General features: G+C 37.7%; 1 protein-coding gene across 5 annotated transcripts in view; it reads right to left on the reverse strand.

The window, feature by feature from the left end:
• The window catches only part of Sgcd (sarcoglycan delta), a 959,917-nt gene that overhangs the window by 601,253 nt on the left and 343,085 nt on the right, over window positions 1-15,579 (reverse strand). For 2 of the 5 annotated variants that reach the window (XM_004836500.3, XM_087194524.1), the window contains exon 2: window positions 4,042-4,200. The exons of the other annotated variants lie outside the window; for them this stretch is intronic. The gene's annotated coding sequence lies outside the window, so the exon portion shown is untranslated. The remainder of the gene's footprint in view (window positions 1-4,041; window positions 4,201-15,579) is intronic. 5 annotated transcript variants of the gene reach the window in all.

Here is a 15,579-nt window from a genome sequence, read left to right on the forward strand (position 1 = left end):
TTTCTCATACAAGTTTCCTTAGCTGTACATTAGGAATAATAATTCTTTTCCCAGAGAGATGTTTCAAAGATTAAATAAGTTTATGTGTCTGAACTATGTGCTCAATAAATGGTAGTGTCTTTTAAAAAAAGAACTGTTTAATACATTTTAAAGCAGAAGTATAATTTACATACAGGGAAATGTTTTATAAGTGTGTAATTTAATCGCTTTTGATGAATGCATTTCAGGATACAGAACATTTTCATCATCTCAGAAATTTCCCTTATGCACACTTCCCAGGCAATTGCCACCAGAAAAAGCCCTAGCTGACTTCTATACTGTAGATCCTGTATCCTATAATTTCGTATAAGTGAAATCACACAATGGATATGCTTTTTTAATTTGTGCCTTCTTTCACTTTTCACAGACACATTTGAGTAGACCTAATTGCTGTTGATGGACCTCCAAGTTACCTTCAGCCTTGAGATATTACAATTCAAGCTGTTCCGACCACATACACACAAAACAATTCAACCCCCTTGGGTAAATACATAAGAGTAGAATTTCCTGTCTGATTAAAAGGACACTTGCATAAGAAAATCCAATTGCTTTTCAAAGCTGTTGGACCATTTTAGAATGTTACCAGTTATATATGAGAATTGAGGGTGCTCCACATCATTGTTAACCTATTCAGACCTTTTACTTTTAGGCATTTTGATAGGTGTGTAGTAGTGCATCCTTATAATTTAACCTATACTTTCTTTGACAACAAATAATGTTTAGCACCATTTCTCATATTTATTGGTCATTTTGTGTCTTGAATTTTTGAAGTGTTTGTTTATATATAGGTTAGATGGTTAGATACACATATTACAAATATTTTCTCCCAGTCTGTGGCCTATGTCTTCATTTTCATGGTGGCTTTAAATTTTTTTTTAATTTTCATGAAGTTCAACATGTTACTTTTCCTCTTATAGTTTGTGCCTTTCTAAGAAAATATTTGCTTCCTGAAGTTACAAAATTACCCTAGCTTTTCTTCTAGTATATCTTTCTTGTGCCATCTTCTATTTTTCCATCTATGATCTGGCTCAAATTGATTTTTATGTACTTTTCATATCAATATCTAATTGTGCCACACTATTTTTTGAAGCAGTTTTCCTGTCTCCATTGAATTGATCTGGTGTTTTTTTGAAAGCCAGTAGACTATATATGTGTGCACCTATTTCAGAACTCTCTATTTTTTACTTGTAGATTTCAAATACCATGGGTAAAGCATCTCTAATTTTCCCTATGGTTTTAAATTGTTTTCCTCTTGTGATGTCATATACATGCATACGGATACACCAGTATGGATATATTATATACACAAACACTAAGGCCTCCTGATCATTAAAATTCTTAGATCTCCTTAGTTTTTAGAAATGACATTTTTATAAGCTCCTTTATTTTTCAGAGGTCAAGGAATAGGTTTAGCATTGTTTTTTAAAATTTTACCAAAACATATGAATTATGTAAAGTTTGTTGATAAAGAGATCCCCGGATCCTGTTTTAAGAGGTTCTGATTTTAAAAGCCCGAGACAAGACCTAAGAATCTGCATGCTCATGAGCTTAGATGACATCAATGCTGCTGTTTTATAGACCACACTTTAAACACCGGTTCAGAAGAATTCAAAGGTTTTTCTATTGTTCATGCAGAAACTTGAATAGGGCTTTGAGTTACCTTTTCTAAAGTCTAGTCCTATAACCACTAATTTATGCTGTCTATCTTCCCTTGAAAATGTACTTTAAAACTCTGCTCAATGGACCAGATCATAGAAGCCAGGAAGCACTGTGGGAGATGCATGGTGCCAACACTGCCTCAGTTCCCTCTGCCTTCCCAGGAACTGGGTTTTGGTTTGTGAGCTGGGATATAATGGAGCCCTATGATAAACATGCACTGCAAAGTAGACATCCTCCTCTCGTCACCCTTGGTCAGCAATCAAAGAGCTTTATTTTCCCTTAAGAGGTAATTGGTGTCTAAACCATGAACATTTTAATAGCCAAGTCCTTTAAATCTCTACTGAATGTCTGTTTTAATTAGGTGGCACCAGGTGAATATTCTAGACAGAACACAAACATTCTGAATTAGAGATCAACACTCTCATAGCAAAGAACTTAGTCATCAGATTTGCAACCTAACCCTCAAGCTTCTCTAGGATTTTAGGAGCTGCAGAAAACAGCTTTGTAGCTTCCCTTTCCAATTGATTAAGGGTGTGTGGGCAGAGAAGCTGCACCACAATCATGCTTATCCATTACACAGAATGTTTATACTTGTGGAAGGACTCAAAAAAGGCATCCAGTGCATATGTGTGTTCCTTTCCTGATTGTTCAATTACCTATTTGGCCTTTGAAGTAATGTTAATGGAAAATGAATTGCTAATTAGTATTTATACTTCCACTGCTTTAAAGATGCCCTCTGATACAAGAGAGGAAAATAATTTACCTCCTTTACAAAAATAATTTTAAGAAAACAAGAAAAAATTCCCCTGCATGAAGGAGGAAGAGAGTCTGTTTGAAATGCCCTCTTGCCTGCTCACCCATCTGTCAGCACCATGTTAGAAAGACCAGAGCATTGTGAACATCAGAGGTCAATCATTCCGTTGGTGATATTTGGGGAAAGCAGAAAGTGTACAAGCTTCATCCTCAAAGGAAGGTTCGTTCATGACTAGCTGGAAGCATATGCCACACTTCTTCCAGCAGTGAGAAATTTGGACTTAAAAGGACAACAGGCCTGTGGTGACAACCAACTTGATCTTTCTGTGCTCTGCTCTGAGCCCCGCCCAGATGCAGGATTTATGGGAGGCCTTGGTGTCACTCTCAGGGAGCCAACCCCACAGCCCCACAGCCAGCCTGCGTTGCTCTCCCAGCCCCTAGAAGCCTTTGGGTTATATGAAGTGTTTTTGTTTTCTTCTTCTTCTTCTTCTTCTTCTTCTTTCCCTTTTGAAGGAGATTAAAAGGTCAGCAAATGAGTTATCTGTGGAATTTCCTTAGACATCTCACAATTTGCACTGAATATGCCGTGTGGTCCTAAGCTGTTAAACCATTTTTCCCCCAGTGCCTTTAACCATCAAGAAAAACAATCCTGCTATTATATACACATAAGCATAGCAACTTAAATTCTAAGAAGACTGAAAAGGAATCTGGCCCCCAACCTTTCCTTGCTGAATAAACTGAGCCTTTCACTTCATCTCCCCTCCGGTTTCCCGGAATAGAAATCTCTATTACCCATGGTTGTTACAAGTTGTCTGAGGACAGACTGTAGTATTTTTTCCAAAGCTTACAGTACAATGTCTGACTCACAATAAACACTTCCTAAATGGTAATTCTGGGTGTTACTTCTCTCTTCCTCCATCTATCCCTCCCTCACTCCCTCCTTTTGTATACACACAAACATATGCAATGAGAGAAATTAAATGCAAATGAACAAGTTATATACACATACACATATATTATATATACACACAGGATCTTTGCTGCTTATCTAATTACCAAGATGCTTATCGTGGTAACTAAAACAAATTGAGATCTCTGGACTCAGAATCTGTCTTAGCACAGGTATAAATAGAAATGAAAAGACAGCTCCCCTTTAAGACCTTAAGAAATGACAAAGCTTTACCAAAAGTGTCCCATGCCCAGAAAATACCGTACAAATAAACGCTGTATTACACAGCACAATTTCTTTACTCATTTCTTTACCCAATGTCATTCATTGCACATAGTTACTACCTCAATTTTTCTTTCCTTTTTATCAGAAACACCCGCAGGAATCTGTGCTTGCTTTGTCCTGCTGCCCTCAGGCCACCTCGTCACTGTTGGAAAGCACAGCTTCCCCTCCTTTTTTCCCTTGCACCTTTATCTATTTCATCACAACCCACAAGCTGTTAGCAAAGGAAAAGTTCTTCCCTTAGCAGGAGGAAGGGCCAAAAGAAAAGAGGAGTGGGGTAAGGCTGGGGAAATGATGAAACACTTTCAAATGTACCATATTTTCCTTAAAAATAAGATGTTAAAGCCCCAAGTTCATGCCTTCAGAATTCTAATCTTCTTGAATCTTGGTTACAAACGTCAGGACAACATCGGGATTGAGACCATCTGCTCAGGCCGCTGGGGATAGTTCTCTTAATGTCCACAGAGGTTCCTGTGAAGCCTTCTCCAGGTCCCTGAGCACAGCAGTTTCTTCCACGTCTACATAATCACAAGAAAGAAGGAAGAGACGCATAAACAAAAACAAAAGCCAGATAGAGTGATGTCAAAGTAAAGACCATTTGCTTAAAAGAGACTACACAGAAGATACTTTAAATTCTGATTGCCCCAAAAATGTATAATGCTCAGTTAGATACAGGCTGGACTGAATCCAAGAATTGTGTACAAAAAAATGTCATAAGATCAAAGGTGGAAGGATATTTTAGCACATAACTAGTCAAATTTGCTTATTTAACTTGTATGGAAACTGAGGAAAATAGAAGAAAAGTGATATTCCCATGATGATTTAAGTCCTGTGGTATATTTCAATCCGTGAAATAAGCAAATCGGTTTAAATGCAAAACAATACTGGTCTTGATAAAGCAAGACAAAGGGACAGCTTGTCACTCTATCTTGAAATATTTTCTTCATTTGTCTCCTCAGATACCAGTCCTGCCTGTTACCATGGGTCACTTCATTCTGGATGCTTCCGGCACATCTTTTCAACCTTCTGGTTTCCAACTTAAGGGCATCTTGAGACTCAGTCCTGAACCTTTTCTCTGTGTATACTCTCTCTCCAGTTGGCCCCTTCCAGTTTGCATATTTGAGATGCCATTGGTACAGTGAAGACTCTGAGATTTGTACTGAGGTCTACACAGTTCTCTGAACTCCAGAGACTCCTTGTAAACTAAATCCTTAATAACGCTCCATGGAATTCCGGAAGATATGTGAGATGTGACATTCCCAAACAGAATCAGCACTCCACCCCCTTCCCCAACAACTCCTTACTGAAACAATACAAGCCCACACCCTTCCTCTTTTATTCCTTCTCCATCAGAAGCAATTCCATTCACCCAGCTTTAAAGCCCAAACTCCCCTGTTTTCTTTCATATACACCCAATGTGTTCCATTCCATCAGAAAATTCTGGAGGCCCCATCTTCAGAAGAAATCCAGGAGCTGTTTCTCACCACCTCCTCCTTTCTATCGCCCTGGCTCGAGGCACTACAGATCTCTGTGGTTGCACAGCAGGCCTCCCAGGACCCATGGTCATTCTCAGTCAGACCTCAAGTAAGAGATTCATACTTTCCTGCTCAAAATACTTCATGGCAGGTAGGGTCAAAGTGGAAACAATGGCCAAGAAGGCCCTGCGTGACGTGACCATGTTACCACTGCTTTTATCTCCCAATCCTCTCTCCTTAAAAATCTCCCTCTCCAGCCTTACTGCTCCTCTAACATGCTGCTAAGTCACGTTGAAGGCTGGGAAGACTGTATTCCAATATTACTCGTTTGCTCAAATGACACTGCGGTAAAGTCTCATAATCATCGTATATAAAATTATAAATAATTACTATATCTAAGTTCTCTCTCTGTTTAAAACTTAGGAAATCCTTTCTGATGGATTATGTATCTGCTCATTTATTGTCTGTCTTCCCCAAATAAAAATATAAGCTCCATGCAAGCAAGGAATTTTTTTCTGGTATCTTTGCTGTATCTTAAGCACTTGTCTCAGTGTATAACATGAAGACGGAGCTCAATAGATATGTGCTTCTGAAGAAACAATTGAAAAAACAATCGGGAACCATGTAAGTAAACCTTCTGAAGGCCACTCATCTGACAAGTGGCTGAGCCTAATTTGAACCCAAAACATTCCATCTCCAGCATTCCTGACAACTATGTAAGAGTGACTATATGAATGTTTTCTAATGTTGGTCATTGGAAAAGGATTTGTGAGATCTGGCATGTAACACAGAAAACATATATCATGGATATTTGTGGATCTAACACAAATGAAAATTCCAAAATTATTTTTAAATACACTGGAAGAACCTGTTTCAAATACAGGATAACCCTGGTTTCAGCCTCATACTCCAATCTCATTGATAATTTCGTTACATCTTTCTCAGTTTTCTCTGCTTTTCCTTCCACGACATCATGTCTTACTCTTCTCTGAAATCTCAGTCTCTGTTTTACCATCATGGATCACAGAAAAAAGATCCTAACAGGCAAGAGAAAGGGAAGAGATACATTTAGGGAAAAGGTTTAAAGTAGCCCATCAAAGACTTTGAATGAGTTCAGTTTGGCCACCCATTTGCCATGGGTATATCGGGTGGCTCCTTCTTTTCCCTGGGACTCTATTTCCTCCCTCCTTTTTCCCCTAAGATCTTCAGCTCTAAAAACTGATTATTTCTCTTTTTTGAGTTAATAGAAGTTTCCCTTATTCTCAGTAGCCTAAAATCAGCTTGGAAATGGAGCAATCACAGAATTCCTACCCTGATTCCACAACTGTGAAACCTTTCAATTTAAGTATGGAAGTTTTCAACTTCTCTAAGACATGTTTGTTGTCTCTAAAAGTGAGATTATAGAAATACTTATCTCTTCATAGTATTTATGAAAATGAAGTCACATAGGTAACTCATTCATTGCTGTGCATGAAGTCAGTCCTGTATAAATATCTTCTGCTCTTAAGCTTTCTTCACGTTTATTGTTTTAGGCTTACATTCTCAATGTCATTGCATGATTTTATTTACCTTCATCCCATTTCCCACCAGATTCTGAATATTTTCCATCTTTTGTCAAATGGAATTGCTTATGTGCCCTTGGTGACTCTGGGCAACTTCCTCTGGACCCTCTCCAGGTTCAGATATTCTGTTACCCCCAAGCCTTCCAAGGTTAAGGGCAGATGGTGGAACTATATAGCATTAGTGAATCAAGTTTTCTAGTTCATTTCATGTCCCTTGCTGATACCCAGCAATTTGGGGATGATGCTGGCCCTAGTATTAGAGCAAGCTGATAATCATCATGCCACAGTCTACAATTATTCCTGCATTCCAAAGCCAAGAGATACAACTTTGGAAAGCAAACAATGCTGTAATTCAGCACAATGATATATGGAGTCATTAAAGAAATTGTGCTGACTGCTTTGAGAATTCAAGACTCATGTCTAGCCAAATGCATCTTTCCTTCTTTTTCCCTGATATTAAGAAATTATTATAGTTCTAACAGTATAGAAATGTCACCTACTTTTCAGTTTAATTATATTGCAAACTAAGATATAAATATTTGCTTCTGTTTTTTCTTTTGCTTGGTTGTAGTACTGGACCTCACAAATGTCAGGCAAGTACTCTACCACTGAGCTACATCCCCAACCCCCAAAGTAAGACACAGTTAAGATGGTTCAGGGTAAAAATTCTTATAATCCATTCTCAGTCATTCATAACACGGTCAGAAATACATTTATTCAACAAATGTTTATTGAGTACCTAATATTTTCCATGCACACATTAAGGACTACAGATAACATAAGAGCTATTAAAAAACTCATGGAGTTTTCATTTCAGTGGTTGCTCTTTGTATTTTGCAGTTTCCTAACTTCTGACTAGATATCGAAAAACAGGACAAACTCCTCCAATACTGTTGATTCTAAGTAGTAGTAATACAATGTGCTGACTTGAGTATTCTAAATCCTACTTAATAGAGTGTTCTATAATTTGGGGTTTTCTTGAAAAACTAGTCATTTCCTTACTTGGCTCACCACACCTAACCCATTATACACTTTTTATTGGATCCTGACTTATTTCTCTCCTATGGCAAAGCAATGAAAAGCTTTCATCAAATCCATAAATACACTGTTGTTACCAAGATGCCCCAAGGTATAGCAAAGAGCACTGGACTCAGGGGATACAGCTTCAGAAATTACCATCTTTGAAATCCTTGGAAACTATGAAGGGATTAATGCTGTTATATGGCAAATTAACTGAAGAAGTATACCTTAGGAACATCATCAAAGGAAATAACACCAAGAAAGAGCATACGCCTTACACTGCCAGTGTCTGCATGGGTAGTGTTAATTATTGAGGTGGGTGGCATCTTGCCTGCCAGGCAGTCTTGAAAGCTTCAGGGAATGTGTCATTTTCCAAGAGGTATCAATGAGTAGATAATTTGGATGGCTGAGTGTGAACCACACCTCTCTAAAGGCTGGAATGCACTAAAAATGATCCCTGCATGTATAAAACACATGCAGGCAATGATTCAAAGATACATGAATACCCAGAAACATGTCTCAAAGAGGCAAGTGTCCAGAGAAGGCCAACCAGGGACAGTAGGAGACGGACCCAAAGGTATTAGGAACTCTAAGTGGATCTTGATTAAGAATTTGAGTCAAAGTATGTGAGGGAAAGGATGAGCTATAAATTTAAATATGTCTATGATTTAAAATTTAAACTACACCAGTATGCCAGCGGTGTTTGCTCTTCCTGAAATTGGAGAAGCATTTCTGTAAAGACTTCCCTCTCGAGGAGAAATGTGGTCATAAGTGCATCCCAGAGCTACAGAACAATATGCCACACTACACACAAAATTCACCTGGCCAGATATGCTTCACGATATGCGTATTACTTCCATTCACGTAGAAGAAAGCTGAGGTTCAGTGATATTAACTATTTTGATTCAAATAACATAAGCAGGAGCTGTCAGCATTCAAACACAGAACTGACACTGGAGCTTTTCGCATTCACAAGGCATGCTGAAAATCACAGTTGATTCTCTCCTGTGTGTTATTTCTGATTAAACCTAGCTCCAACACTCAGAAATGTCACAGTCTGAACTCCAAGGGAAAAATTCAGTCTAATAAAGTTATACCTGGAATTTGGTCAGCTCAGTCTCTGCGGGGGAGAGTGAAAGCATCTAGACAAGAACAGCTACTTCTCCCCTAAACCTACAGAAGAGGTCACGCCACGCACTGAAACAGTGGCTTCCTGGGCACCCAAGACAGTGACCCCAGCATCGGGTCACCATGGGCAGTAAGTCCCAGGTGTAAAATACTGATTACATTTCCTACCAGCTGACATTACTCCAACAATATCGAGTCCACAAGACATCAAACACTCTGGAGATATAGGTACTCATCTGTAACTAGAACCATCAGTTTTTGGCAGCTAAATATTAAAGACCTGGCCTTCTATTCATTTCTAGGCTGGATGCCAAACAACTGAACTGCTAGGGACTAGCATAAGAAAGTCTGTGCCGCTGGATTTTAAGGGTTATAAGAAGAGCTACGCATCTTCAGATGCCTGATGCTTGCCAGTGCATTAACACCTTATTTTCCTATTTGGTTAGCCTTTTAAATTGGATGGTGAAATTAAAGGGAGAAAAGCCACTGAATGTTATAATAGAATTTTAGGAAATTTCCTGGCACTTGAGCTAATTACTAATCTTTAGTCTTCTTTTCTAGTTAATGAAATACATTTATTTTGTAAACTTTATAAAGTAGGTCAAATAGCAATGATTCATAGGTAGTAACAGCAGTGGTCTGCAGTTCTAAACTTGAGTCTACATAGAAGGATATACACTCACATGCAACCTCTGTATTTATGTCTACCCAGATTCTCTACGTCTGCCATTTGCTAGATGTCTGGAAATACAGACCCACCCTTTGCCATGACTGTCATCAGCAAAGAACCAGTACTCAGCCCTAGCCTAAGTAAGATCGAGGGTAGCAGAGTGTACAGTGTATGAGTTCCCTAAATATGTTTGATTTGCAGGCCTCCTGGAATTAGTCACCCCTCTCCATAAAGATCCATACATTGCCGCGTACCAGTACGCCATAGAGACACCAACAGAAAGCACAGTGGCAGCGTGCTGCACATATAGGCTCACATCTTCAGTCAGTAGGCCTTCTTTTCTGCCTCAAGCCCAGAGCATGGAACCAAGTCCTCCTGACTTGCTGCAACAGAGAAACAGGTGAAGAACTTGTGTAGACATTAATAAAATTTCCAGCCACCACGTTGAGCCGCAGTTTTCTACATTTCTCTAGATACTTAGGCAATAAAGAAACCAATCAGAATCGTTAATATCAACAAAGATCAGCATCACCTTATTCCTAGAGTACTGGTCTAGGATCTTCTATTCTTGGTGACACATGTCAGTTATAACCACCATATTATACTGCGGTGAACACAAAGGAAGGGTGCTCAGCCAAAATCTGTCTTGGCAGGAGGCTGTCAATAAGGGAACTAGTTTCTTTGATACCATGAAATGGAAAGATAATATTGGTTAAAAAGATCAGATCCCTGCTTGGGTTTTTTTCTAGGCTCAGCTGTTCATGTCTAGCTGTGTCCACAGGCACGGTATTCAACCTCTCAGGGATTCATCAGCAAAACAGATATCATAATAATCCACAGCAGTGGATTCTTTGCATCAACTTCAAAACAATATAATGTCCAGCAAGGAGTTAAATATCCATGTGTTTACTGCTGATACTAACTGCTAAGTGATGGTTGCAATTTTATTTTTGCTTTAATATTAGTCCTTATAAAATCAGCTTACCACTCCACAAAAGAAGAAAACAGGAAAACACTAATATAGAGTATGTGATTGAAGCAAGACATACATATCTGGGAGAGCTGGACAGAAGTTGAGAGGGGTGAACACTAGATTTAAATAGGATCTCCTCAATGGACCTGGAATAAATACAATGAGACCATGCCTGGGTGTGAGTTTTATTACTATTTAATCAGGCATAACAGCACCTCAACTATCTTTTCTAAGGACCCTAGGAGGATAGAAAGATTGTAAGGCTAAGGGTAGAGCTCAATAGTAGAGTGCTTATTTAGCATCCACAAGTCCCTGGGTTCAATCCCCAGCTCAAACAAACCAACAGACACAAAGATTGTGGTATACATTGTAACTGGTACTGCAAAATAGCAAAATAGAACTTTAAAACTTAGATTTTTTTCTGTTAGAGATAAGTAACTTCTTCAAATGTCCTGTTGCTGAGCACATAACTACTCTTCCCCCAGCCTCCCAAAAGCAATAGAATATGCAGGTGCTGACACCAGCCACCCTGGAGCCTGTTTCCTTTTCACAAGAAAGGGGACAATGAGCTAAAGATGGCTAAAAGTATTACAGTACGTGTGACGATCTGAATTATCTCTCCTATCTGAATTATTGCTCCCCTTGAGCTACAGATGGCTGTCATTTCTTAGCTATAGAAATGGGCTCCCCCACCTCCTCACAGCTATCTTTGAAAAAATCCTTTTTTTCCCTTTTTTACCAAAATATATTGTCTCCTTTGATCTGGTCAATAGCAAGCAAAGGAACCTAAGCATATAAACCTGAGAGGCCAGTCACAGTAAGGTATGTGTTTGTAGCTCACCTGCTAGACTAAGCCATTGAGAGGCTGAACTCTCTGTGTTTCATGTTTGTTTCTTTGAGGCACAGAGTAAAAATACAACATGGAGCTATTGTGTTGATATATTATCTGCACATGGACATAGGTTAATCACTTATCTGCAATGCCCTTCACTGAATGATGTCTGAGCAAAGCCAGCCCATTTCCTTATTGTCAGCAACAAGCAAGAGGGCTGATCTACAGGGAATGATGGGCCCCACTCACCTGTGGAGGAAGCAGAAAAGCTGATGATCAGATGTGTGGAATTAACCGCAATACCCAAGCTACTGCTAAAGACATGTGATTATTATTACTCTTAGTAATCAATAAAAGCCCAAAAGTAACACAATCGTGTTGAGCTTGTATTTTCTCATGAAATTCTTGCAATAAACTAATGAGGTAAATAGGGGAGGTGAAGGCACAGAGGGATTAAAGTAACCTCTGCAATATTCATTGTAGAGCATGAATTAGACCCCAAGAGAGTCTTGAGCCTACTTCTGGGCTTCTAATTACTGTGTTATACTCCTTCCTGCTGAAGTCAACACTCATATTTGTGATAAAAATTACAAGCTTGTTTTCTCAGTCTGTTATCTATCCATTTATGGTATGTGAGAGATAATATTCTTATTTCATAAGAACGAAAGGTTAATATCTCTAATTAATAAAGGTCTTCACGAAAATGGAAAAGAGAAATACTTGTGTCTAGAAAAACAAAAGAGACACAGAACTTTAAAGAAAAAGAAATACAAACAGCCTATGAGCTCAGCAACACTCATAACAGGAGAAATGCAAATTAAGGTTGGGAAAATTAGAGTATAAATGAGAATAATAACTGCAAGAGATTGAAACATTATAGATATATTTAAATCTATGGGTTCATAATTATACTAAGGGAAAAAAAGGAGTAAACCTCTCATTGCTCATCGCTGAAAAACCAAATCATTATCCTGACAATGACAAATCATAGAAAAACAAGCATTTTCCTGCCTTTCCTTGTGACCCACAATCAAATACTGATGACATTTCCATTTCCATTTAAGTTCTTCCACCAAAACTGAAGACAAATTAATAAGAATATCAGTATTTTATTACCCCAAATAATATAATAAGTCTACATGGTAATTATTGATGTCTTCTAATGTCACAAAAGAAAGAGAAGGTATCATATGCCTCCTGATGAAAGTACACACCTTCTCCTGAAAAGTCTTACCAAAAAAGCAACCTGAAGTGGATCAAGCTGTTAACCTTAAAACCCATTTTATAGGGTGTTCAGGTGACTAGAAATATCCTATATTCAATGCCAGAGGGATGAAGTCATCAACATCAGGCTGAGGGATTCTCTGTAGAAAAATCAGCCCTATTGTCTAAAAATTAATTTCAAGGAAACCAATCAACAATATAAAAGAGACTTAGTAGAAAGAAATCATTTTAATGGACAGGACTTATTTAGATCTTGATGTATACACATTTTTATAAGTATACTCAATAGTTAGAAAAGTAACTAGATATTTAATGCTATTGCAGACTTACTAACATCAGTGGCATGATAAAGTCATTGTTTATGAGGAATTTCACCTTCTAAAGATAAATATGGAAATACTTAAGCAAGAAGTAGTGCCTTGGGTGGGGATTTGCTCCCTGGGGCCTGAAGGATGTAAGATTACCGTGAATTGATAATGTTTGAAGTTGGTCTAGGGGTAGAAATGATGTTACTACCCTGTTCCCTATACTGTAATATATGCTTTGATTTTTCCAGGACAGAATTATAATAAGCAGAACTATTTGTCAGATATAAATGCATAGAGCATCTTTATGACAAAGAAAGTTTATCAAAGTAATAATGATGATCATATCTGGTTGGTGGAGTTATGTATGATTTTAGCCATTTAAAATAATTTTTAAAAGATTTTCCTAATAAGTGTGTGATGCATTTACAAACAGAAAGGAACAAATTATGTTTAAAACATTTTTTCACATGAGGATATAAATAATGACAATATTTTATTGCTCAAACACTTGTAAAGTAAATGTTGAATAATCAGGCTTTGCTAAATTCAAATGGTGAGCATACAAGTATTCATTATATAATTTCCTTAATTTTAACAATGTGGTATTTATAATTCAATATTATATAAGTTGAAAATAAATGACTTCTGTTATCCCTATCTGATATAGTGAATATCTTTTTTCAAAATAATCTCTAGAAACAAAGTGTCACAGATTGTAAACAAATTTTAAACATTTTTATTTTGAAAGGAACAGAAATGAACTTGTAATTCATTACATTAAAGACATTTTACTCTAACCCTGTTCAATGATGAGGGAAAAGTCTTAATTATCCAATTAAAAATACTTCAAAGAATTGAATGAGGCTGTAGTGATCAGATAGTTGAATATTACTATTATTTCACAGACAGGAAGAAAATATCTTATCCAAAGTCACAGAGTTGAGTCCTAAGTACTCAGTTCCCGTGTTTCATAACTAAGCTCTACAATTAAGGCATCTTTCCAAATGCTTCTATGATTCTGACATACTAAAAACCTACATTATACTTAAAATCAGAAATGGGTACGACTAATAGATGAATGCAAAAGAGTTGCAGCTGTAAGGGGCCAGTTACAAATGTGTCTGTGCATGCCCATGAGTAAGAACTATACATAGCCACACTCTGGTTATTATAGTAGTTTGGATTCATAGCAAAATTGAGTTGAAAGTCCAAAGAATTCCCATTCACCCCTTGGGCTCCGCGCCTTCCCCGCCATGGAAAGTATCTCCCACTAAAGATACCCAAACTGGATTGAAACATTTGTTAAATCAAAGAACCATCAGGATGACATATTATCACCCAGAATCCACAGTTGACATCAGGGTTCGTTCTTGGTATTTAGCTTCCCATGGATTTGAAAATGCATAATGGTAAGTACATAGGATTACAGTTGCAGACAGAATGGTTTCTTTACTCCAAAAATCCCTAATGCATCTCTGCATATCTCCCCAAAACCTCTGGCAACTTCTGATCTTTGTACTATCTGTACAACCTTGTCTTTCCAAGGAAGTCACATTATTGGAATCTCATCGTACGTAGCCTTTACAGATTGGCTTTTATTTCATTTAATAATATGCATTTAAATTTCCTGCATGCATTTTCCTAACTTAATCTCATTTCTTCTTGGCCCTGAGTCCATTGTATGGATGTGACAGTTATCCATTCACCTAATGAAGGTGTGTTGGTTGCTTCCCATTCTGGGCAATTGTGAATAAAGCTGTTATAAACATCTCTGTGCAGGCTTTGCACTGACATGAGTTATTGATTCACTTGAGTAAATACCAAGTAATGTGACTGCTATTTCATATGTAAGAATATTTTTAGTTTCAGAAAAGATTGCCAAGCTGTCTTCCAAGGCAGTTGTACAGAGAGGCTTAATTAAAAAAAAAATAGCATGTAAGAAAAAAATCACACACAACTAATATTTCTCTTGAAAATATCTTGGGCAAGCAGTATGTAGCACTGCCATTCCATATCTCACCCCCGCCCCATACACACACACACTGTAATTTCTGTGAGGTCAGACAATTTTGCAGTGTTTACTGTATTCCAAGTACCCAGCATAGTGCTGGTACACAGTACATTCCATTAAGTATTTGTTAAATGGATACATAGATCCAAGGGAAAAAAATCTCTGCTCCAGTTTTGTAGTAGAGGGTTCTTTGGTTGAACAAGTGAAGACTCGTCCTTAGGAACCATGTCCTATGAAAAGTAAGCATTCTTAATACAATTTCACTCAGACAAAGTCTTCACCCTATAAGAGGTGTGAAAGTCTTGGAGAGAGAGGGAAAAATAAGAAAGAGCAGAATCTCATCTCTCCAAGGGGATGTGCTCACAGTGTGAAAGAGAGGACAGAATTCTCTGCACTTTTTAAACAGTTCTCTTTATTTGCCATGCAGATACAGCTGAACTTACATATAAGCTGAGACTTCACTGTAATTGCGAAACCATCGCATTGGAAATAAGCCTTCATTGAAATCACATTAGAAACCAGAAAGATTAAATTAGATTTAGAAACATATTTAGCCTCATCAAGAGGCAGACTATAGGAAGTTTATAAAACAACATAGATGTACGTAACAAACTATAAGCGCCCAGGCTAGGAAATGAAACCACCTCTTCACCTCAACAAGGAAAAATGCAGTCTAACTTTAAGGCAAGGACTA

Source organism: Heterocephalus glaber, unplaced genomic scaffold, assembly GCF_053883595.1.
Source record: "Heterocephalus glaber isolate CG9 unplaced genomic scaffold, H.glaber_assembly_v1.0 deba00001606, whole genome shotgun sequence".
Taxonomy (NCBI): domain Eukaryota; kingdom Metazoa; phylum Chordata; class Mammalia; order Rodentia; family Bathyergidae; genus Heterocephalus; species Heterocephalus glaber.